This window comes from Echinops telfairi, unplaced genomic scaffold (assembly GCF_000313985.2).
Source record: "Echinops telfairi isolate 266 unplaced genomic scaffold, ASM31398v2 ScPeMD7_5167;HRSCAF=5991, whole genome shotgun sequence".
Lineage (NCBI taxonomy): Eukaryota > Metazoa > Chordata > Mammalia > Afrosoricida > Tenrecidae > Echinops > Echinops telfairi.
The window spans coordinates 2,495,323-2,506,321 of NW_022109066.1; the positions used below are offsets into that span (position 1 = coordinate 2,495,323).

Consider the following 10,999-nt stretch of genomic DNA (forward strand, 5'->3'; position numbering starts at 1 on the left):
GAGCGCAAAAGCAAGCCATTGTAGCCTTGTCCTCCTGAATGAACTACAGATCCAATCATAGACCCTGATAAATCGATGTAAATGGTAATCTTCCAATAACTATGAGCCAAAATTATCAGAATTTGTTTTAGAAAATATTCACGATCTGTTGCTTTTTGCAGAGGTAAGTTAAAAATGAAATGAGTAGGTCTCGCTTCCCTTTCACAAGCTTCCCCAGACCCCACAAGAGAGATTCCATTCAGCACGCTACAGCAAGGACCCCCATCGCGTTGACAAAAATAGATGCAGTATGAGAACATTCAGTCAATGGAGTAATCCAATTGTCTGAACATTCTTTTCTGCTTTGTAATTTACATTTTAATAAATCCCAGAATATGTCAAGCTGTACCATGTTGTACCAAGTGTAGCTAATAGCATGCACTTACCAGATGCAGTGAGGAAATCAGAACACGCAACTCCTACGGTGCACCAACATTTGGTTTGTGTGTATTTTTAGGTTAGTATATTTTAAATGAGACTGTTTTTAAAAAATTTTTTTAGATGAGTACTTAGCAGAATCATAGCTATTGTCAACATTCTGGTGGTATATTCTGTTTTCATAGAGGAAGTTGTGCAGGGCAGGGGAAGACTAATGATCTAGGGAAGTTGGCATCTAGTAACTCAAAAGACAACACTATATATAGAGAGCTAGAAAAAAATGTGCTGTGTTCAATTGTCATCTGGTGCCTATTTCTCTGCCAGTTGACTCTATCGCCATTGAAGAGGCTTACGTATTCACATTTTAAAGTCATGTGTCATTCTGGGACGTCAAAGTGCCAGGTAAGCCAGTCCTGAAAGATTGTGTGTGTGCAATTATTATTATAAACCTATATGCAAAATTTAGTGCAAGTTTCTGACCCTCAACTCTTTCAACGCTGAGAGATTTATTGGCCTTGTTTGCCATAGTCCAGGGATTTTTACCAGGTGGCATAATTGTCGAGATGGTGGAACGCCCCTGAACATTCTGGAGACGCTCAGGGACAAATGTCCCTTGAGAGGAGGGTTCCCTGAGAATGAGACTATTCAGATTAGTCTCTAGTAGTTAAAAAAAAAACATGGGAAATGAAGCTTAAATTTAGCAATGGACCTATTATTTGTACCAAATTACTTAATTCGCTTGTTAGTCCCTCAGAAAACTCCCATATTAGGTTGCTCCTCTCAGCCCCCTGGTTATGGTTGGTACCCCTTGAGATAGTAACTGACATCAGTTATTTTCTGACATTGGGTAAATCTGCTTTGTGTTAAATCTATTGTGAATGCAAAGACTCAAAAGAGCCATCGATTTCTTTTCTGCTGGTGCTTAGGACAGTTTAAGTGTTTACCAACCACTGGGACTGACGGCAGCCCCCTGGCATTACTATCTGGGGTTAAAACCAGTGTTGAAGACAGTGGCATCATTACCAGCTGTGGGAAGGAGAAATCCAAGAGGTTATGACATTATAAGTCATAAACATCAGTATTTCTTGATTGCTAGAATTTTGTTTTATCACATTTTATTAGTGATGACTGGCAGTTGTGGTAGAATGGTCTGACTTAAATAATAATGAGATCATCTCAATATCTTGAAGATATCCAAGAAAGGACACCTTACAACTGTTCACATTCACTTAACATTATTATCAACATGTGCTCCTAACATTCGACCACAGTTATAGAGCCAGGACTCCAGATGATATTAAATGGCCCCTACTTAATCAATGCCTGATCACAATCAACAGTAGGTTTGTCAGACAGTGAAAGTCAAGAGTTACACATGACAAATTTTCTAGCTGTAACTCCATTGGTGACTATTTCTTTTAAAATGTATGGAGATGGTAGCTATAAAATGAGATAGATTGTGTTGATTCATCCTTACTATACAGATATTAAAAACAAGTATGGGGCATTGCTTTCAGAAGGCACTAGACTACCGCATTCCCTGGTGGCATTGTTGGGTAAACATTGGAATGCTAACTATAAGGTCAAAAGCTCAAACCCACTAGTAGCTCTGAGGGAAAAGATGAAACTTTCTATTCCTATAAAGATAAACAGCCTTGGAGACCCAAAAGGGCAGTTCTATAGAAAAGTACAAGGCACCACACACCCAGCTCCTTCAACTATCCCTCTCAGGGCGTGAGTTCAAGTCGTTTCATCATTCTGGTCAGTCCTCACGCTCCGATGTTTCCTGGACCCTATCTGTGCAGAGAACAGCTTCGCAGGATTTTCAAGGTTGTGATCATTTGGAAGCAGATCACCAGGCCTGTCATCTAAGAGGTTTCTGGATGGGTTGGAACTGCTAACCTTTAAGCAAATAGTCAAGCACTTAACTATTTGCGTTACCCAAACTCACTGCCATAATAACCTTAAATAGAGATCCTATACCTTCAGTTTGTGTGTATAATTTTTTTTAATGTGCTACTCAAAACCATCCCACCGCTTCATGAGAGAAAAGGCCTGGCGATCTGTTCTGTTGAGAGCAACCTAGGAAACACAGTGGGACACTTCTACTCTCTTCTTTGTGGACTTACAAATGGAGAGTAGAGTATGATAAGCACGCAAGCATTGTTTCACCCTTAGAATTGGATTTTTATGTTCAAATCCCACAGCGATCTCCTTGGCAACCTTGAACAGTATGAAAGATCTGCATCATCTTACTCCAATTGTAAGTTGCCATTGAGTTGACCTTCAACTCCATGATGACCCCCACTTCCTGGTGAACCCATGCATCATGGAACAAAATGCTGTGCCATCGGCGTCATCACCACCATGAGCTGCAGATTGGCCATTACCATCCACAGGGTTGCCACAGAATGATATTTCAAGGCAAATAGCTATAGCCAGGCCCTCCTTTCTGGTTCATGTTCATTTGGACACTCTACGAAACCTGTTTAGCGACACACACTATGTAAACCTCCATTGACAGATGGGTAATGGCCGTCCATGAGGTGCACTGACTGGACATTGAACCCATAGATCTTTCACAGAAGGTGAGAATTCTACAACTGAACCACCATTATCCACTGTTATGAACTGAAATTTTATCTCCCTCCCGCCCTCTCCCCCGCCCCAACCCGGAGCCCCAATTTGGTATTAGAGAGCAGGATGCTGCTGTAACAAATATCTAAAATGTGGAAGTTGCTTTGGGATTGGATAATGAGTAGACGCTGGAGAGTTTTTTATCTGCCTCAGGTTGTCTTGAAGAGATTGTCGGTACAATTATAGACTCAAAAGCAATTCTGGTGGTGGCTCAGAAGAAACTAAGAAGCACCATAAAGAAAGTCTCTGCTACCTTAAGGAACACACCTTGCACCACCAACAGTATGCTGCTAGGCGCATGGGCATTCGATGCACTTCTGGTGAACTGGTTCAAGGAAATGATGAACATGTGATTGGACGAAGGAAGAAAGCAATGCAGTGGCAAAGAGCAAATATGAATTAGGCTCAAATGCTTGATGGAAGGTAGAACTTTTAAGTGAAGAACTTGAATATTTGTCTGAGGAGCTTTCTAAGCAAGATTTATAGCATGGTTTTCACATAATTTCTCCTGCTTGTTTATTGTATAATGTGGGAGGAAAGCATAGACTTAAAAATTAACTGTGCAAAATGAAAACAAACATAAAGATTTGAGAAATTCTGTTGTACAAAGTAAAAACACATGTCCTAGAACTTTCACCAAGGACATGACTACACAAACTTTGTTAAAGAAATTAAGCCTGTGACTGATGTATTTAACCAACCACTCACCACATCAGAAAACCCCTCAGCATAGACTGAGAGACACAGGACTAAATAAAAGCTGTCTACTTCAGGAAACAGAACAAAGAAGCTTCATCGCGTCCTTTAACAAAGGAATCATCTCTAGAGAAGTTAGGAGACGGCAAGACTTTTAGGAGGACAGGGAGAGAGTTCATCTCAGGGTCATCTCAGAGTGGACCCACAGCCTTCTAGGTCTCAAAGAGTGGAGCCATGGCCAAAGGATGCAGTCATCCTCTCCCAGGTTAAGACTTAGGTCACAGAAATTTAGTTCGAGAGTGTGGGCTGCCGTCCAGGTGAGGCAAGAGGCTGGGCCCAATCAAAGTTGAGGGAGTGGAATTACCATGTTCAAGGAGAAGGAAAATGGAGTCTACTGGGGCTGAGGATGTGGGAGCCATCAATCAAATGGAATAGGAGAATGGGGTCACCCAAAGACAATGAGGTAAGTTGTACACTTCAGCAGACATGGAAGGTGGGGCCTCTGCCCCTAGTCAAGGACCTTCTATCCAGAATCCCAAGAGGATGGCCAACACCCAGAGTCTGGAGGGCAGGGAGTTTGTTATAATAGGGTTATCACATGTGGGAGGCTTGAACAGACAGAAATGAATCTATTCTCTCAGAGGTTAGGAGGCTGAAAGTAGAAATTCATAGCACCAACTCTAGGCTTTCTTTCTGTCGAGTTAACAGCTCAGGAAGAAGAGCCAAGTCTTCCTCAAGAGTCCATAGGTCCAGCATTTCTCAGAGATCTCCATGTGTCTTGACATCAATCTTCCTCTGGATCTAGGAGGTTCCCAGCACAGGCGCCTAGTTCCTGGATGTTCTTCCTTGTTGGTAATAGAGCACCCTCCCATCACTTATTTCTCCATACAAGTTAAAAGATGTTATAAGTCAAACCCCAGGAAAGCTCCCCCGGCATAGGAGCCGGGCAGTGAGTATTACATCCCACCTGCAATCCCCTTTACATATTTCTTACTCCAGATCATATCACTAGATCACTGCTGAACAACTGAAAATCGTGGCTTTGCTTAGTTACACATATTGTGAGGGGACACAATTTATTCCATGAGATTCAGTGCCCATTATCCCTTTTATTCTCTCCAATTCCTTCTATTTGTAATGGAAAAATCTATCTTGTGCACCTTTCACCATTACACTTTGGAAGCAGATAACTTGTGTTATCTAGATTTCACAGGTTCACAAATAAGGAGGAAATTTGTCCAAGGATGAAATATGCCTAAAATCTGATCCATACCTTATTGAGATGATGCAGAAAATGAGATTTGGGGGATAGATATATATTTGGGAAGGACATGATTAGCAGAGGTAAAAGGGTGGAGCTTGATGGATAGAATTGAGTAACTCCCCCCGCCCCCTTCCACAAAAGTGTTGTAAAAGCAAACTCATTTTGGTTATAATTCCATTTTGGAATGGGATTTCTTTACTATATTAGTGAAATAATATTAATGTAGGTGTGTCTTCAGTTAATCTCTTTTGAGATATAAAAAAGTAGACAAAGCAAGCAAGCACATCGAGGTGGGGCAGATAGAGTCATGGCACATGAAGATCACCCAAGAGCTAAGGATCCTACGCTGAAAAGAGACCACGACTGGGACGTCCCCACAGCCAACAGAGGGATGAAGACTTCCCTGGGGTGAGCACCCTGAGTTCATACTTCTAGCCTGCTAAACTGTGAGAAAATAAATCTGCTATATTAGATCTTATTTTCAGAGTCATCTCATTCAAATATTTGATTCAAATTGACTGAAAAAAAATCCACCAAAAGCTTTGACAAGTGACTGAAGTGAGGATACCAATGTCTTCCCCTCAAAGGATCACTCTGTAATTCCTACCAAGGGACTGAGCTATTGTGATTTGTTGGGTTGGTCTCATAGTTCCATTAATCTCTGGACAACTACTAATATTAAGAAACTAGCACCCAGATAAATGATGAATTCCAAGGATAAGTTGATCTTGGGTCAACATTTTGCTTTAGGTAATAAATATAAAGGACAGTTCATATGTGAAGAATTGAAACAACTACTGCATACATCTTCTTGCTCTCTCTTTGGATTGATAGAAATAGAGAAGATTCAGGTTAAAGGAAGCGGACAGTGCTTTGTCCATCGTATGTAAGGTTACTAATATGCCCCATATATCCTTTATTTACATAGTACATGTAACAGAGTAAGATTTTTTGTGATGCATTTATACCTGGATCCTCAACTAAAATTTCTCTATTAAGAAAGAAGAGGTATGTTCTAGATCTAGTCAAGAGGTTTAGTTACAAAGATGTCACACCAACGCAATTCAAATTGTTAAAATTATTTGAAATTCATGATTAAGCAATCCCACAACCTGGCCCCAGAGGACAGAATTCTTAGCAAGGCTCCAGTGTATTATGCTATTAGAAGGGAATGTTATTCAGAAATAGTGAAAGTCCTCTTTTATTTATCTCTCCCTCTTCTTGTGTAGCAATGTGGTCATTAGCTCTCTGTACTCCATTCTCTTTCAACCCTCCTTTCTTCTGTCCATTCTTTCTGCCCTGTATTCTTTCTGTCTTCCTTTTCTTTAATGTTTAGAAAGTCATGATTCTTTTCACAAGTTATGAGCTGGTAAAAGCTGTCGCTGCTTAAGTTACAGGCGTGCCAGGGACTTTATTGCTCACACTGGAGTGTTTTCTCAAGACTTCAGATTTGAGCAAAACTAAGCTATGAGCATGTCACCACACGGAGAAAGCAGTCACTGGGTTCTGCGTGCTCCTTGAGAGAAATGAGAGGAAGAAAGAGCGTGAGAAGGTGGGAGGAAGGGAGGACCGTGGTGACCTCCTGGGTGATGCGTCATTTCCTGCAAATTACTTCCTCACTTTCCTCTGTTACTATCTGGTATCTTTGATGGACGACAAATTCAACCTCTAAGGATCCACCCACCCCTATTTTCTATGCCATTGGTTTATACCATGCACTTTCACAATTGCACTGTGGCCAGTGCTCCTGTTCTCTAAACCAGGGCGCTTTTCAAAGTGGAGTGAGCAACATAACGACATGCAAGACTTGCTAGAAAACATACGGTTCTAATGCCCACCCCTGGCATTTCTGGGGTGGAGCCTGAGGATGTGCGTTTCTAACAGATTCCCAAGGGATTCTGCTTGGATTGGTCCTGGGACAAATTTTGAGAATGACTGCTCTAACTCTCAACTGTTATTACAGCAATAACAACAACAGCCACTTTCAATGGGATAAATAATTACAATTCCTTTAACTATCTTTAATAACAACCATCTCTGGAGCGTTTAATCATCTGAGTGACTGTTCTTTGAACTGCTTCCAAACCCATCTTTATCTGGATGGCTAGAACAAGCTACAGGCCTGCCGGAAGTCTGACATCCTAGAAACCACAAGCCCCGAGAATACTACGAGGTGCGCTTCCCAACGGGTCGGAGAAGCACTTTCTTATCTTTGCTCTTGTGTGTTTCTCTCATGTCCAGGATCTCATTTTGGTGAAGGTAGAAATACTGAAAATTGTGATGAATTTATGCAGGACAAATCTCGAAATAAGCTTTCCTGACTCCTGCTCCCCAGCTTTATCTGAGCCCTTGGAAGATTTGTTTAACTTCTAAAATCCAAAGTCAGATTGAACTCATTCATAGAAGGTTGAATTTCTTTGATGCACTAACACATTGTCAAAAAATTCCACTGGAAGGTGGATTATCTCTACTACCCCCACCCCCACCCCCCACCCCCAGCCGCCCAGAAGCTAGCCTGAGTGTCCTTGATGGAGATCAGTGTCCTGGGGATCACACAGTCATGAGTCATGCCCTGACTGTCTGAAGGGGAGGCCCCTGGACAAATCTTGTAGATTATTCTATCTAACATAATGTACATGTCCCAATCATGGGCCCATTCCTGCTTCAGCAATCTCACTTGTAACTATAATGTGTTGATCTGCAACCAACTATGTATTTGTGACAGTTTCCTTTGACCCCCTTTAAAATTCTGTATATTGCCTACTCCTTGGACACCATTATGACCTCTTGCTAATCATCTCTCTCATCTGATGTCTCTGCGTTTGTCTTGTCCTTGTCCCATTTAAGACTTAATAAACGTCTCTTTAAAAAATGCTCAATTTAAAAAAAAAAAAGCTCAATTTTTACTGCACGTTACCATCGGTTGTGTAGATACAAACAGCCCATTTGAAGAATTAGACTCAAACACTCGGGATGTCTGAATTATCCCCCTACAATCACAGTATTGACTGTTGCTGGTAAGAAAGACCTCAATTCTGGGCCCAAACACAGCCATCTACGCCCCTGGGACCCCCCACTCTGGTGGGTCTGCCCCTAGGCTCCCTGGACTGGGTTGTGAGTGCTTTTCTTAGAGCCTGTCTTTCCTTTCCATTAGAACAAAGCATGTGTGTAGTCTGATGGATGATGAAACTGTGGGGTTGTATTCGATGAGTATTTTAAGGGTCCTATTCTTTAGCCCTAAGGAGTCCTTGTGGCATAAGTTACACGCTGGGCAGTTATACCCTGTCTTACAGCATCATGTGCGTCAGGACCCACTCAATGGTGAGGGAGGGTGGTTTGGTTGATTGTTTTCTCCTAAACTATTGTTTGCAAAAGTGAAAGATTCCAGTAGTTCAACTGATGCAGAAATTGTTCTCAGCAAGGTAGTAAGAGAAAACTCATTTCTTACCACCAACGAAATACATAACACGGTGGATTGGATATCTTTCATCCAATTCAAACTAACCAAATGAATTCCAATCATGAAAATGCATCACATGCAATTATGTATACATCTCCCTGGTAAATAGCCATGTACCCGCTTGCCCAGGGCAATGCAATGCTTTCTGCTAAACCAACAGTTCAAATTTTTTTTTTAAATTACAAGAAAGACTAGCAAAACACTTTAATGAGTGTTCACATATTTTACACCAAATTTACTCAAGAAACATTACTCAAGGATCTACTATATCCTGGGAATACAAAGATGAATAATCCATGATCGTGATCGTCAAAGTGCTCAGCTAGTGAGAGGAGACAGACGTAAAAAAGTGGTCACCCTTCTCTGGGTTCGATCCCAAGAGCAGCAATGACATGAATTTCCAACTGATTCTGGCACATGTGGCGGGGTCAGAGGGAGAGGAAACTAGAGAAAATGTCTGAAAGATGACAAACTGAGAGAGACTGCACCCCATTCCTTCCAATGAGCTTCCCTAGTAAATACAGGCTTTTGGTAAAGCTGAATGAGGGAAGCAGGCCTGGTGAACATTGCATTTCAGATTTTCTAAATGTCCGAGTAATCTGTTACCAATCTGTCTATTCTTATAATTTAGTCAAATACATTAAAAACAGTTTGGCATACTTCCCTAGGTCTCAGACTGAAATGCCCCAGTGTGAGAAGAATCAGCCCACTGCTACCCAAGTCACTGGACTTTGTTCACAACTCTTGCCTGGAGGGTGCACGATAAATGACACAAGACTGCCATTTATGTGTCGTTTTCATGTTCTCTTTGCCTTTTGTGAATGAACATTATTGAACGTTTTGCCCTATCTCCAACCCTCGTCGTTAGCAGAAATAGTGTCCAGTTGCCTGAACTGCTAATCTGTACAAATCAATAATCCATGCATTTTGGTCTAAAACTATCCTATACATGCATGCTTTTTTTGGGTTTGTTTTCAGGACAATGTTTTCAATTCTACACCATTCACTAAATGAATGGTAATATTAGTAGAATATTATCAAAATAATAATGATGTCTTTAAAATGAACCAGAGATGTATATAAACCATAGATACATGAATGAATCTTGAGCTCCCACTTAATTGTAGCCAGAATCTCAGAACAATTAGTTCTTAGGAGATGGCCTGGCTCTATACCTGGCCCCATGATGTGGTCACGGAAGAAGGTACCAGTGCTATGTAGCAGAGTGGCAAAGAAGGCAGATGGTGCCTCGCTATCAGAAAGAATAGTAGCCAGGGCCTTAAAGGGCTGTCTTAAAACAAGCAGCCACCTATGTGAGGTGTCAGCTAAATCCACACAGCAGAAGCACCCCTGCCTGAACTGTAAATAATAAAATCCAAACTCAGAGGAGGTCTTCGAGCTTAAATTCCAAACACACAGTTTATAGAAGGCTATGAATGATAGTGAAAGCCCAAAAGCCACTGACAAGGTTCTCCATGTGGATTACGCCTTTGGTGAGGCCCCTCCAACTACAGTCCAGGGATGGGAAGGTATCCTATGAATACTGAGACTCGTATGCCTAAGACAGAGTACCTTGTATGGTGGATTGCTGCACTTGTGGTTAATTACAAATGGACACTTTGTCCTTTGATCTCCCTCTTGATCCAATGTATAACTCCTCCAGTTTTTAATATTTTCAGCTTTGTTTCCCACTGAGATTTTTATGTTTTCTTATGTCATTGTTGATGGGCCATTTGTTTATGTTATGTTTTGACTTTTATGTTTTTCTGTATATAAAATCCAGGATAAGAAAACCTGTAGAGATAACAACTGGATGAAGAGTTTCCAAGGGACACAGCGGGGGAGGTTGGCAGGAATTGGGGAGCTAACAACAGCAAGTGCAAAGAAGAAGAAATGCCCTGGGATTGACTGTGGTGATGGTTGTATGACTATTTTAAATGGGAATGAATTATTAAAATGTATGAGATGTGAGTGGCACGTCGATGAAGCTGTTAAAAATAAATAAACTAATTAATTAAAAAACATTTTCTGGAGAATCATTCTCAATAGGAAACTTGTTCTTCTAATTTTGTCACTATCACCAAGAAAACCCATTTACTCAGGTAGTAATATATTCTTTCCTTTATATATCAAGATGGTTTAACGGACCTCTGCTTTGCTGAGCCCTTATGTTAAAGATTCACAAGGGTCTACCCACGCTTTCTTGCCCAGTGCCCTTTACATAATGGCATTTACTAGGTGTCTAGCTAGAAATGGGGGGAAACTGTTAAGCAGATGGTCTAAATGCAGTCATGAAAGCCCATCCATGAAAACAGGGGATGAGGTCATCAGGCTTGAAGTGAGAAAGTCTTGCATATTTTTTGTTATTTTGTATGTAGTTTATAGGCACTTTTTTCCCCTTGCATCTGGCCAAACATCTGACGATGTGAAGTTCTATGAATACCGAGACTCGTATGCCTAAGACATAATTCTTTCTAAATAGATGCCTGAAAATATGTGCACGGTTTTGTTGCATAGTTTATGCA

The 10,999-nt window shown here is 41.1% G+C and overlaps 1 long non-coding RNA gene across 1 annotated transcript in view; it reads left to right on the forward strand.

Moving 5' to 3' along the window:
* The window catches only part of LOC123522276, a 25,955-nt gene extending 15,597 nt beyond the window's left edge, over window positions 1–10,358 (forward strand). Inside the window, exon 2 of the long non-coding RNA XR_006680548.1 lies at window positions 10,258–10,358. This is a non-coding gene — a long non-coding RNA (uncharacterized LOC123522276). The remainder of the gene's footprint in view (window positions 1–10,257) is intronic.
* The last annotated feature ends 641 nt before the right edge of the window (window positions 10,359–10,999 follow it).